The following is a 15488-nucleotide window of genomic DNA, read 5'->3' on the forward strand; positions in this document are numbered from 1 at the left end:
GTTGGACCCGGGTTCAATTCCGGGCATCCCATATGGTCCTCTAAGCCTGCCAAGAGCAATTTCTGAGTGCAGAGTCAAAAATAACCCTGAGCGCTGCCAGATGTGCCCCAAAACAAACAAACAAAAAAATAAAACCCCCAAAAATAGTCATGGGTACTTTAAAGGCAAGGATTTAAATACCAATGCCAGAAGAAAACAATTATTACTTTATCACCTAACTATAATGATATAAAAATTAAAACTGAACTCAAGAAGGAAAAAACACTTCTTAGGCAACCCACCAGTCCTGTTTTGATTCAGAGATTGCCCAGGTTTTCTCAAGAACCTATCCAGGCTGGAATCTCTCTTCTCATACATGTTCCATTGTCTGTACAGATGGCAAGAAAAGAAAAGACAGAGTTCCAGAACAAAAAGAAAAAAAAAAAGAAAGATAACAGGTAAACTAGTACAAACTGTCCTATGACTTTAGTGCTCCTCTGCGTAAGTTAATATTCAAAATCAAATACTTCCTTTAAGATTATTTTGCTACCATCGGGCAGGTGTCTGTCTTTCTTTTGGGGTCATATTAGCAGTGTGCAGGGCTACTCCAAGCTCAGTAGTTGGGTGTCACTGCTAGTGGTGTTTGAAGTATATTGCTGTACTAGGTCTCAAACCCAGTATTCTTACATACCAATACTCTTCAACCCAGTACGACCACATGCAAATACTCTTATACCCACAACCCTCACATGTGCCTCAACACTTTGAGCTATTTCTTCAGCCCAAATAAGTGTCTTTCATTTTTACCATATAGCCACTTTTTACTATAGCCACTATGGTTAAAAAGACAGGTTTGGAGTCAAGATACATTAGTTCACAGGGCTGGAGAAATAATCCAGCAGTTAGGATTTTTGCTTTGCATGTAGCTGATCTGAGTTTGAGCCTCAGTATCCTCTAGGATACCTGAGTACCACCAGGAGTAATTTCTGAGTGTAGAGCTAGAAGTAATCCCGGAGCATCACTGGGTATGGTCCAAAAACAGTCAAAAACTTTAGTTCAAGGCTCTTCTCAATATTAGCTCAGTGATGTCAAATGGCTTCAATTTTCTCAATCTCTGTGAATAACAGAACTGGAAACAGCAAGGATAATGACACTAATCACATAATAAATAAAGCAACTGATTTGATATATATTTGATATATACATTATATATTCTAGTATATACTAAATTACATACACTAATATATTTTGTATTGATATAAATTTATATAATTAATAGTGATATATTGATTGGTTCACCATAATAGAAATAAACGTGAGTGACCAGGAGGGTTATGATTATTGACATATCTTCAACTCAAGTCTGACACAACTTTATATATAAGGGAATGTAATGGGATTCGCTGATAAAATGTCTGTCCAACCAGGCTCTGTGGCACATTGGATAGTGCATTGAAATTCTAAAATGACTGTCCACCACGACCAAGCATGTGCCGCGGCTAGCTCTGGTCTGATTATATTAGAGAGCTTCTTTGAATTCTCTCTAGGAAAGTGGGAGCACAATTGGCAAAATATGAAGAAATGAGAGACCACAAAATGTTATGTGAGAGAACAAAATGTCCTAATTTTAATGTGAAGAATCAAGGGGATTTTTTTCTCTTCTCATTTTGGTTAGCAGCTAATTCAGATGTTGAAGAATAAAGCTCTGGAAAGGATCATTCACCAGCATTGGTTCCTGTTTGCCTGCCAAGCCATAAAGCATGATACTTTCATTTAACCTGCTTATCTCTGAGCTTTCAAAAAGAGTCCATGTTGCAGTGATAATAAGTACTGTATTTCAGCATGGTCAGGAAAGGGATGAATCATTCCAAATAATTACTGTTGCATGGCAGCACATGAGTTTACCATTTTTCCAATAATTCAACTGTCTCAATTGCAAGGAATACTGAAAGTTGACAAAGGTCCATCATTCTTCGCTGATTCAAACGTTCTTCACTGTTTTCTAGGGTATCAATCTCACCAACATCAAAATTATTTATCCTTGGGGCTGGAGAGATAGTGCAGCAGATAGGCTTGCCTTGCAGGCAGTTGACCAGGGTTCGATCCTCAGTACCCCATATAGTCATTCAAGCATTCCCAGCAGCAATTCCTGAGTGCAGAGCCAGGAGTTACCCCTAAGCATTGCCACGTATGACCTAAACCCCCACCCAAAATCATTTATTCTACTAGAAGAGATACATAGAGATTCTGGTTTATAGGAATTTTCAGTTGGGGGAAATGCAAGTAAGCCAGATTTCACTATTTTAAAAGATATTTACAGATATTTAGAAGATATTTTACAGATTTCATTATTTACTGAATGATGTCTGCTGAGCACTTTAACCATCTCCCAAAAAAGACACCCTATTTGCCTAAAATGTTATGATTATTATTTTAATAAAATACAATGGCAACATTCTATATTATAACAAATAAATTAGATTATAAGTTATCTGACAGCCCTCTGTCCTCCCGATCAGGCTCACACATGGTATACAGTTACCATGGTGGCAAGTAAAACATCTTTTTATGCTTCTATGTTTTTTGGCTTTTGCTATTATGATTTCATAACAAATAATGGTTGCTCACAACAATCAAAACATTTGTATTTCATGTGTTCAAGTAATGCTACTGATTCAAACTTAATTTTTTGCCTGTTTTCTCTCATGTCAAGCATGTGATTCAGCCTGAACTCCCCATTCTGCTTCTCCCAGAAAGAGGATAATAAACCCTAATATAGTCTATTTCTTCCATCACTGGCAATGAGAACATTTTCCCCTCAATTTTGGGGAGTAGGACAGGCAAGGATAATCCTATACCTACCTAAAAATAAAGAAGACTCCTACCTATCCTCATAACTCCAAGGACTCTACAGCAACCATGGATTTATTTTACTAAAAATATTAGAGGCTGGAAATATAGTACAGTGGATAAGAAGCTTGCCTTGCATGTGGCCAACATGTTGATCCTCAGCATCCTCTATGGTACCTGAAAACCACCAGGATTATTTCTAGGTGCAGATCCAGGAGTAATCCCTGAACATCACTGGGCATAGCTCAAAAAGAAAAACAAAGTTTTAGGTGCTAGAGAGATATTACAGAGAATAAAGTTCTGTCTTGCCTTGCATGTAGCCAACATGGATTTAATTTACAGCATCCTATATAGTCTCCAAAACCTCACCAAGAAGGTTTCCTGAGCACTGAAGCAGGAGTAAGTCCTGAGCACTACTGTATGTGCCCCCCCCAACAAAACAGAACAAAACCACAATAAACTTGTATTGTGATTTGAATAACATGGTAACAATTGTGTTTTGATGTCTATATTACAACATCTTTATCCAGACTGTCCACTACTTATCTGCTGTCATTTTTGGTTCACCTCCTCCTTCCCTGTCATCTCTATTCTGACTACTTGGTCATCTCAGTTTTGTAATTAAAGGTCAAGGGTTTGTTGTTACTCAATTCTGTCTATTTCCTTTTTATTAAAGATTTCTTTTAAACTCTTCTGTTATTTTCCTTACCCTATCAACTCTGACCTCTCAATTTTCCATGGGCAAAGGTATAATTCAAGCATCTTGCACAAACATACAAATTATAACTGACATGGGACCCACACTCCTAGTTTTCTCTAAGCTTCATGTTTGTGGTAATAAGATAAACAATAGCCAGTGAGGTATTTATATGACACTTTACTTGTTAAGCATCATTCATTAAGATTTGGTTAATATTTGCTTATTTATTAAGATTATTAATACATTGTTTGAGTATTTATTAAGATTTGATCTCTTGTCACCTCTCTCTTTGGACAAGACTATCATACCCCTGATTTAAAAGCCAGGGAAGGACTGAAGAGCTAGAGAAACAGATAGTTCAACAGACTGAAAACATCCTGAATCTTATTTTCAATTCCTGTCATTGCATGCTACCTTGAGCATGGCTGGGTATCATGAACCCTGTCTAAGGTAAAACAAAATTTTGTAGACTATATAAATAGTAGCAGAACTGAGACTAAAAGTTAATAAAAGTGTGGGCGTACTTGCCTTGTACACAGACTACCTACATTCAACCCCTGGCACCTACATGATCACCAACAATAGTGATCCCTGATTGAAGAACCAAAGTAAGCCCAGAACACCACTGGATTTGGCACCAAAATTAAAACCAACAAAAAATACAAATAGAGCTGGATGCTGCGCAGGAGTCACTCCTGGCAGAGCTCTGAATGTCAAGGATTAAATAGGGGTGGGGGACAGTCAAATGCAAGGCAAGCACGTTCCCCCCTTAAGTATCTCTCGGGCTCCAGAACTAAAGAATTTTTATCCTTATGCCCTCAAGGCTCATACAAGAATAAATTCCCATTCCACAGGCTCCACCAAAACTGGCTTCATGTTAGATTTTCAATAGTTTTCACAAATTCTACTGCTAAATTTCCCTAATTGAAGCACTGGTGATGGGTGGTGTTCTTTACATGACTGAAACCCAAACACAAATATGTATGTAATCAAGATGTTTAAATAAAAAAAAAAGAATTTACAATAGGTCTTTTGAGTAGACTACAATGGTCCACATGAGTGTATTGAATGGGTTCTTGAGAAGATGCTCGAGTACCTTTACAAAAAAAAAAAAAAAAGAAAAGAAAAGAAATGAGATGAAATGAGTTTGTCTGATGTGAGAGTCTGCATCTCTAATCTCTTAATCTCTTAATCACAATCTCTAGGACACAAATCCTGGAGCAACATTTACATGTTTTAATTGTGTGTATGTATGTGATGTTTTCATTATGTAATGTGTATGTGTCTGTTTGTGCACATGTGAATGTGTAGAGTAAGAAAAAAAGTAAAGAAAATGAAGAAAAATAATAGAAAGCAAATACATATAGGACCAAACTGTTACACTGCAGCTAGAGTGAGCAGAGGAAGCTGTCAGGTTTACAACTGGCCATTTTAAATCTCACCAACATGAGGGCTAGTGTTTGATAGCTAAAGAAAACGCCTTTAAAAAAAGGGATGGGTGTAAGAGCATTTAAAAGGGGAAGCACAGCAGACAATCTCCTCTTTGACCCCTCATCTCTACCTGGGCAGAGGGTAGAAAGGCAACAATGCTCATCCAGATGCCCTAAGAATAAAGGACACTGATGAGACAAAGAATACACCTGCCTTGAGATCCAGCCTCAGAAGCCCAGAAATAGACTGAGAGCCAACTGACAAACAGAGATGAATTCTGAGACAGAACCAGTGAGACATCAGCATGGAACAAGGTTCTTGTAAACAGGAATCAGTGAGAAACCACCAGGAGACCTGGGCACGGAAGATCAAGAACAAAAAAAGCTGAAAGCTGTTCAATCAATAACCATATCATCATAAGCATTGGTAGTTTTGTATGCTAATTTGACATACAAAATCCAAATACCCACATAGGAACTAAAGCAATTTCATAATCATAGAACTAATGAAAAGAAAAAGAGGGGAAGCAGAAGGAGCTGGAGGAAGATTAAGACACGGCAAAGGAAACAAGGCAAGGGAAGAGAAAGGAAAAAGAAGGGGAAAGGAAAGGAAGAGAGAGGAAGGGAGGAGAGGGGAAGGGAAAGAAAAGAATGGAAGGGAAAGGGAGAGAAAAGCCATGGGAAGAGGAGAGGAGGAGGGAAGGAAAAGAAAGGTAGGAAAGGAAGGGGAGGAAAGGAAAGAAGAGGGGGAATGAAGGGAAGGAAAGAAGAGGAGTAGAAGGGAAGGGATGGCAAGGGTTTTGAACACAATGGATGGGGACAGGAGCACTATTTGATTGACAGCTTATTCTCTGAAGATATCCCTATGTCATTTACCTTAAGGAATACTTGGATTCGAAGACAAAGACACCAAAAGTCCATTAGTCCTACAATGAGCTCCAGTTATAATGATAGGCAATCATAAGATTTCCTTTGAAATCACGCAGACTAACAGCAGTCAGAATTAGCCTGGGAAGAACTGTCAGATATATCCAGGATCTAACATTCACACATCGGGAATGCTTGCCGCTTAATTTCACCACCCCCCATGTAAGCATACATATGATTCCACAGTTATTTATTTATTTCAAGGACATCATTCTGTGTCGGATACATGGGGGTTAGTAAAGGAAATACCATTTCTTTAAATACATGAGGAAACAAAATGAAAGTAACTATAATTGTTCAAAGGGTGACCCTTTTACCTACTCCAAGAGACAAGAAATAAACAAATGATCCCAACTAAAAAAGAGCTGTGGGGGGAAAAGGAGAAAAAAAAAAACAGAGGTTCTTTGTGTTTGATTCTAGAAACATATATTATGCTCACACTGAGAGCTGGCGGGCAGATGGTTGAAGCTCATACAAGGAATATTAAATCTATTTGGAACCCTCTTGCCCTCCTGATACAAAACACAGCTCATGCCTAGAGGGCAAGACAATCAGCACACAAATGCCTACAAATCACTCAGATTCTGTCACTAACAGGAAATCCCCATCAACTCCCAGCACAAGGAACTTGAATGGTTTGTTTCATCCTTCTCAATTGGGTCAGTGTGTCCGAAGTTTGTCTTTCACCAGTCTGTCTCTGTTCTGTCTCCTCTCTTTCTGTCTGTCTGCCTGTATCTGTCTTCTCTCTGTCTCTCTCTGTCTTTCTTCTCTCTGTCTTTCTCTTTCTCTGTCTCTGTCTGTCTCTCTCTCTGTCCATCTCTGTCTTTCTGTCTCTGTCTCTCTGTCTCTGTCTCTCTGTCTCTGTCTCTCTCTGTCTCTGTCTCTGTCTCTGTCTCTGTCTCTCTCTCTCTCTCTGTCTGTCTGTCTCTCTCTCTCTCTCTCTCTCTCTCTCTCTCTCTCTCTCTCTCTGTCTCCCTTACTCTCTCACTTCCTCCCTCCCACCCCTTTTCCCTTCCCCTCTGCTCCCCCTACATACTCCTCTCCTGGCATTTCTTTGCATTCAAACTGATTTTATTATAACCAGGTAGAAAATGAAGTGGCTCATGAAAACATCTAGCACAGAGACTGTGACCTGGGAAGCACTGTGTACCTGTAGTCTCTTATGAGAAGCAAAACAGATAATTAGATTTTTAAAGGGCAAGAGAAATGAAGAGTCAACAAACTTCTATTTTGCCTAGTTGTCCTTTATTTTTTGTAATTACTAACTGGCAATCTCTGTGTTTCATCTCTAAAGAAAAATTAAGTATGTTTACAATTATGTCCTAATGATTTTGTTCACAGAATTCTACAAGAAAAGAATTTGGACACTCCAGACTTATAATATGATGCTCACTGCTCTAGACTTTTGTTATGGTGCTCAGTGTAAGATTGTTTAGCAACTTATGGAAAAAGCTTTTGTGATATGCTTAAGACAGGATATGGAAAAGCAGAAAGGAGTGGAGAGGAAAGGAGAGGAGAAGATAGGATAGGAAAAGAGGGGAGAGAAGAGAGGAGAGGAGAGAAGAGGGGGAGGGGAAGAGAGGGGACAGGAGGGGGAGGGAGGAGAGGAGAGAAAAGAAGAGGGAAGGAGAGGATAGGGGAGGGGAGGGAAAGACAGGAGAGGGGAGTGGAGGGGAGGAAAGGAGAGGGGAGGGAAGTGGAGGAAAGAAGAGGGGAGGGGAGGAAAGAGATAGTAGAGAGGGAGGTAATCACTCCAAAATGTCGAAATACTCAAAGATAACAGATTCTTCCCTCTTACTCTATTTAATCCAAGAATGAAACCTCAGTGATTTAGAAATACTGGGATAGTTTTATTGCCTGATTAATGAAAGTTTGTTTCATATGACAACTCCAGAATGCTGCGATAGTCCTGGGAACCCCCAAAACTACAAACCTGCACTACATGGCTAGACCTAATGGGACCCATGCCCAGAATCCCTAGAGTGTCCCTCAAGGCCCTCAAGCATCATGGGGATGTCTCTAAAAGATAAAATAAAAGCAAAATGAACCACTTCCATTGAGATCGCCTGGACTGGGTTAAAAATGGAGAATCCCAAGTAAAGCTGTTTTCTGCTGTTTGACCTGAAACATGGCAGACTTCTTGGTCTTCTCTCTGCTGTACTGCTGCTGAGATTTTGATCCTCTAGGCCATTGTTCCCTGAGGGCTCTTCTTCAGAGGTGAGCAGTCACACCCACAGACAGTAAAGTTGGTTTTTGCTCTTTGACATGAAGCACAGCAGATGTCTTGGGCCTTCTCTCTGCTGTCCTATGGACTGGGATTTTGATCCTCTCGCCATTGTTCTCTGAGGACTCATCAACTTCAGAGGTGAGTAGTAAAGCCCACAAAGGGTGGAGCCAGAGAAGGGCAGCTGCTCTGCTTCGGGGCCACGTGCATCTTCTAGCCAATGAACATCACCACAACAAAAGACTACCCACAGAATGGGAGAATCTGTTTACCCGGTATTTATCAGATTAGGAGTTAATATTTAAGACATACAAGGGCATTGATAGAACTTAACAAAAAGAATAAAACATCTAACCCCATCCAAATATGAGAAGACATGAACTGACATTTCCTCAAAAAAGAAATATAAAGAAGATGGTCAAAAGGCACATGAAAAAATGCTCCATATCACTGATCATCAGGGAGAAGCAATAAAAAAAAATAAAAATTATGCCTTTGAGACAAAAATTAGTAAATAAATGCATAAAATCTGAGGTAAGTGCATTAAATAAAACAAGCACAATAAAAATAACAGACTGGAGCAATGGTACAATAGTTAGGATGCTTGCTTTGTACATAGTTGATGCAGACTCTGGCATCCCATTTATTCTCCAGAGCCCTCCAGGAGTGATCCCTGATACAAAACCAGTAATTAGTCCTGAGAATCATCAGATATGACCAAATAAACAAATGCAAAACAGTTGCCAGATATTTTCATTGTAACTGCATATAAGGACAATATACATATATTTAAGTCAACCTATAGGTGATTCAAAAGTAGATCAGAAGATTATCAGTTGGCACTAATAGCCTCTGAAAGCAAATTTTCATACTATACATGATTTAGAACTGGAAATCACAGTAATAGCTTGCTTGTACCAAAACAGAATCAATGGCACACTTCAGCAATGTCCAAGCAAATTATGAAACTGGATATTAAAATATCTAGAATGTGATCTATGTAATGACTTGTATGCAATCAATTTCTTTTTTTTTGTGTGTGTGTGTGGTTTTTGGGTCACACCCGGCAGTGCTCAGGGGTTTTTCCTGGCTCCGTGCTCAGAAATTGCTCCTGGCAGGCACTGGGGACCATATGGGATGCCAGGTTTCGAACCGATGACCTTCTGCATGAAAGGTAAACGCCTTACCTCCATGCTATCTCTCCGGCCCCGCATTCAATTTCTTTTGCCCCTGTAATCAATCATCACAAATTTAGTATCTTAAAAAAATACAAATTTGGGGCCAGTGAGGTGGCGCTAGAGGTAAGGTGTCTGCCTTGCAAGTGCTAGCCAAAGAAAGACCGCGGTTCGATCCCCCAGCATCCCATATGGTCCCCCACAAGCCAGGGGCAATTTCTGAGCTCTTAGCCAGGAGTAACACCTGATCATCAAACGGGTGTGGCCCCAAAAACCAAAAAAAAAAAAAAGAAAAAAGAAAAAGAAAATACAAATTTATTAGTGTAGAAATCTGGCGCTTTTAAAATACACTCACTTAAAATTTGAGGTTAACTTAAGCTAATATGCATGTACATGGAAATGTAAAAAATACTATGCCTCTAATGTTTAAGGAGTTACATAAGTTTTATGGTTATATTGCCTTGTGTGCTGTTAAGAAATATTATAATGTGCTACAATCTGGGGACTTGAGGGACAAAGTAATTGGACATGGATTCTGTTTTATTTATCTTAACGTTCTTTGGTTGAAAGTTCAAAGTTAAGATATCAGCAAGGGGACTTCTTCTGAGAATTATGTTATGGCTGATTGTCCTTCCACTGTAACTTGACCTTGTCCTCTTTCTTTGCATCTTTTGTTCTCATAATTCAAAATAAAAAAATTAAACAAAAAAAAAAAGAAATCTGGAGCTGGAAATTTAAAATGAATGGCAAAATGGTGTTTTTTCTGGAAGCTCTAGAGAGGAATCTGTGTCCTTACTTCATCCAGCCTCTAGAGAGGTGACCAACATTGCTTGTCATGTGGCTCTGAATCACCTCAACTTCTGCTCTATCCTCAAGAATTCTTCACTTTGAGAAATTGTTCATTTCTTCACCCCACTTTTGATAGGGTTAGATGCTTTTTTTCTTGGTACGTTCTGTCAATACCTTTTATATTTTCAATATTAGCCCCTTATCTGATGGGTTTCTCCCATCTGTGGGTGGCTTTTTTCTCCTAAGCACTATTTCCTTTGAGGTGCAAAAGCTTCGCAGCTTAATATAGTCCCATCAATTTATCTCTGCTTCCACTTTTTTGAAGAGTGTTGTTTCCTCTTTGAAGATGCCTTTAGTCTCAATGTCATGGAGGGTTTTACCTATGTGTTGCTCTACCTTATGGTTTCGGGTCTGATATCAAAGTGTTTAGTCTGTTTGGATTTGACCTTTGTGCATCGTGTTAGATAGGTCTGAATTTACTTTTTTACAAGTGACTGAGCAGTTGTGCCAATACCAATTGTTCAAGAGGCTTTCCTTGCTCCATTTTGGATTTCTTGCCCCTTTATTAAAGATTAGTTAATTGTATGTCTGGGGAACATTCTCTGAATACTCAAGTCTATTCCACTGATTTGAGGAATAAAAATAACAAAAGGTACTTGAAAAAAATTTCCTACATCACTGATCATCAGGAAGATGCAAATCAAAACAACAAAGAAGTACCATCTCACGCCACAGAGACTGGCACACATCACAAAGAACAAGAACAATCTGTGCTGGCAGGGATGTGGAGAGAAAGGAATTCTTTTTCACTGCTGTTGGGAACACCATCTAGATCAGCCTTTATGGATAAAAACTTGAAGATTCCTCAAAAAATCTGAAAATTAAACTCCCATATGATTCAGCTATACCATTTCTAGGGATATACCCTTTGAACACAAAAATACAATTCAAAAATGTCTTCCTCAAACCTATACTCATTACATCTCTATTTACAATAGCCAGACTCTGGAAACAACCAAGATGCCCTTCAACAGACGAATGGCTAAAGAAACTGTGGTGCATATACACAATGAAATATTTTGTAGTCGTCAGGAGAGATGAAGTCACGAAATTTTCCTATACATTGATGTACAGAAAATCTATTACGCTGAGTGAAATAAGTCAAAGGAGAGAAATAGACACTGAATAGTCTCACTCATCTATGGGTTTTAAGAAAAATAAAAGTCATTATTGTAATAATGTCCAGAGACAATAGAGATGAGGGCTGAAAGGACCAGCTCACAATGTGAAACTCACCATAAAGAGTGCTTAGTGCAGTTAAATAAATAACTACAGTGACAACTATCACAACAATGTCAGTGAGGGAAGTAGAAAGTCTTGAATACAGAAGGGGAAGGAACGAGATGGGGGCATTGGTGATGAGAATGTTGCACTGGTGAAGTGGGGTGTTCTTTATATGACTTAAATCCAACTACAATCATGCCTATAAACAAGATGCTTAAATTAAGATTTTTTTTTAAAAAAAGGAATTTTTCCTTTCTTTTCGACTTCTCTCTGATAAAGATCTTTACTACTATAGTGGGTCTAATCCTAATAATCCAGAATAATCCTACCATTTTTAAAGTCCCTAACTTAATCGCATCTGCATTGTCTTTTCCACTATGTCAAGTAAAATAGTCCATAGTCTGAGAGACTAAAACACTGACCTCTGGGGACAGGGAAGAAGGAGCATGTCTATCACTCCATCATTGACTTGAGTCACAACCAGTGTTAAGATGTCCAACAACTGCTGAGCTTTGAGGGGGATCATTGATTGTCACAGGAAATCTATATTTTTACTATGTATCTTAACTTTAGGATTGTGTCTTAGAATCAACAATAAGGCAACAAGTACAGCAGAATCGCCTTTTATAATCATTTTTGCAAAAAGAGAATATATTAACTCAACAAACAGGGACTAGAGCTGAGTAGCAGGAAACAGTGATCACCCAGTGGGGAGAAAATGAGAGCAAAGAGCCTCAAGAAAAAGAAAACAGGGGTGGGCCAGAAAAGGCCTCACACAGAATTCACCGGCAGGCACAAACAGATCTTCATTAGAAGGCACAGTACCAGAAAGGTAAGAAAGGAAATGTTTAGGCAGAGACCTCAATAGAGATACAAAGAAACAGAAAATTAGTCGAAGGACAGCCCAAGAACAAGAAGAAAGCTTAATGCTGGATCATTCCTCATTCCATGTGAAAAATGTTTTCTAAGTTTTCTAAGCTCTAGGCTGCTCAGCTAATATTAACAATAAACTTCAGAGAATAAATAAACAATAAACTTCAGGTTAGGTGGGAGATGTGATGGGATTAGAAGGAAAATCAAGTTGATTGTGAGAAAATAATTATCTCTAAAATATAAAAGGTAGAGCCAGAGTGATAGCACAGTGGGTAGAAAATTGGCCTTACACAAGGAAGATCTGGGTTGGATCCCCAGCATACCATATGATCCCCAAGCCTGCCAGAAATAATGCCAGTAGTGATGCCAGGATTAAAGCCTGAGTGCTAGTGGGAGTGTCCTAAAATCAAAATAAATGAATTAACAAATAAATAAACAAATAAAATGCACAAGAGTTAGTAGAACAGGTATGGTGCTTGCTTTGCACCCAACCCAACCAAGTCCCATTTCTGGCACCATGTGCAGTATCCTGAGCCCTGCTGGGAGTGATTCCTGAATGTAGAGCCAGCAGTAAACCTGTGCAGTGACAGATATGGTCTAAAATCAAACAAATGAAAAGGACTACAAGTACAAACTTATTGAGATATGTCATGTGATTATATCAGTTTTATTTTAGTTATGATATATAATAGTCTAATACATCTAAATAAAACTGAAAATTTTAAGTTTAATTAATGGTGTACAATATTTTATGGAAAATAAAAGAAACTATGCCTTGGTTCCCATTTTAAACTTGAGGAAACCCTCACCTCTGCATAGCACAGAAACAGGCCTATCGAAAATGTGTCATCTTCCTGTTTGTGGGCCCTTCATAATTGACTTAATTTTTTTACTCTGATTGGCTATCCATTCCTCTCTTTCTCTCTCAAAATTACTTGTAACACTCCATAATTCTACATCTCCATTATAATACACTCTGGTCCTGTGTGAGAAGTTAATTAGGGTTTAATTTTAGAGACATGAATGGGAACTTAACATCAAGGCGAGATGGAGATGGGAATGGACTAGGACCTGATAGGAACAAAGCTGTCTGGAAAGAAGAGGACAAAAAGCAACAAAGTCTTTCTGACCCCAAATATATACAGACAGGCCCAACTCAAGTCCTCAATTGCCCTCTGCTTTCACAGCTCATTATAAGTTGATTAGCACTATATTTATGCCCCAGTGGACTTTTCTGTATGTATTACAGATAGTCACTTGCACAAAAATAATTTAGTTATATAATCTACTGTCTGTCAATATTCCACCTAACCCCCACCTCCAACATAACCTAGTCTTCAAATCCACCCTGTTATAGTATAAAAACCAACTGTCTAATCATAGCAGAGTTGATTGAACGAACTTGCCTTCATTGCTGTTATGGCACTTTTATGCATATGTGACCTTCCATTCTTTGCTAATCAAATATGAGAGCAGGGACTTGTCATTATCCACCCTATTTACCCCGTGACTGGTGGTGATATTCCTGTAATTATTCTACTACCTTCCTGAAACGTGGCCCTTTATGAGAAAGGCAATGATAGACAGTTTTCTCCTATACTAGTAAATAAGCGTAGTCTTGTCTCCAGACCAGATACAAATTTTGTCCCTTTATAGGGTTAAGTACATGATAAATAGCTGCTGGAATAAACTAGAAAGAGAATAAGTACAAAGGGTGTAGAAACAATTCAGCAATAGAACATCTTTTCTTGGAGTGAGGCTGATGAGTTTGATCCCTGACATCTCCTCACTGTCTCGGTGCAATTCCAGCTGCTTGTGATCCCTGGTGCCTCAATGAAGCTATGTGACATTTTCTGCCCAACAGCCAAATATGTGCAAGTGCCACACCTAGTCTGTGCACACCACAACCAAGTGTGCAAGCACAGAAACCAATTGTGTGAAATTCTCAGTTATCAATAACAATAATAATGATGATGATGATGATGATGATGATGATGATGATGATGATGATAAAAAAAAGAAAATGTAAGCCTTAATCCTCAAGAGAAAGCAAAAAGCCAACTGGAAAATCCTTAGCATCATGATCACAGCTACAAATTTCCAATCATTAATGGCTCCTACCCTAATAGCCAGACTGCAATAGGGACTCGATTTGGTTGGAAAGTGTTGGCAAGGACTTGTCCCCAAACGAAAGGACAAACACCAAGGTATTAAGTCTTTCCTGGGAGCAGTTCAAAGATTTACAGTCTTGTAGCTTTAGAGGAAAATTTCAAGGTAATTCATTAGTGGTGGGATGATAAGGCATCAGGCTGTGGCTCATGACTGAATCATATACAAGAGAACACTTTCATGTTTACCTTGAATTATACAACTCAAAAATGTTTTTTGACACCGAATTTGCAATCAAGGTAGGTACAACTAATATACACACTAATTACAGTTCTTGGAAAATAGAAACATGATTTTTGGGATCCCTTGCATTTTTAGGAAAATATTTCTAAAACTGTTCCCATTCCTGTAAATCTGAAAGCTATTTTGAAAATCATGTGACCAAACCACACAGTCTGAAAACTCAGTAGCTCTGATGTTTAACTGAAACCTCTATTTTCAAATGCACATTTTTAGAAGAATTTTGACCCAAGTCTAACAGAAAAAAAAGTGAGGGCTAGGGCATCTATCAATGTATCTGACCTGCACATGAAAATGTAACCAAGAATTTAGGGAATTTTCCATTACAGCCTGGTCTAGGCTGAACACTTTCCAAATCATAAATCATAGGTTTGTTGGATACCCTTACAGGTTAAATGATGCAAACAATTTCAGTGCAGACTGGTATAATGTCTACAGAAATGAAATGTGACCAATAGCTACAGGGAGATGTTCAGTGTGATCCATGAAGATTTAACCATAAGTCACTCGTTAATGTTAATGGAGCGTGGCTCTCAAATTCCAGATAACACCTTCACATTTTGCTGCCTGTGGAAAAGGTATATCAAGCAGGCAGCACAAGCCATGACCTGGGAACACTGAAGGTATATAAAGTGTTTTTATCTATTTAAATAAAAGGAACTGGTGCTGAAGAGACAGCATAGATGGTAAGGTGCTTGCTTTTCACACGGCTGACCCAGACTTAATTCCCAGCATCTCATATTGCTCCCAATCCCTGCCAAGAATAATCCCTCAGGAGTCAGAAGTCAACACTGAATATAACAGGATGTGGCCCCTAAACCAAATCGAACAATAAAATAAATGGAACT

Source organism: Suncus etruscus, chromosome 16 (assembly GCF_024139225.1).
Source record: "Suncus etruscus isolate mSunEtr1 chromosome 16, mSunEtr1.pri.cur, whole genome shotgun sequence".
NCBI classification, from domain to species: Eukaryota; Metazoa; Chordata; class Mammalia; order Eulipotyphla; family Soricidae; genus Suncus; species Suncus etruscus.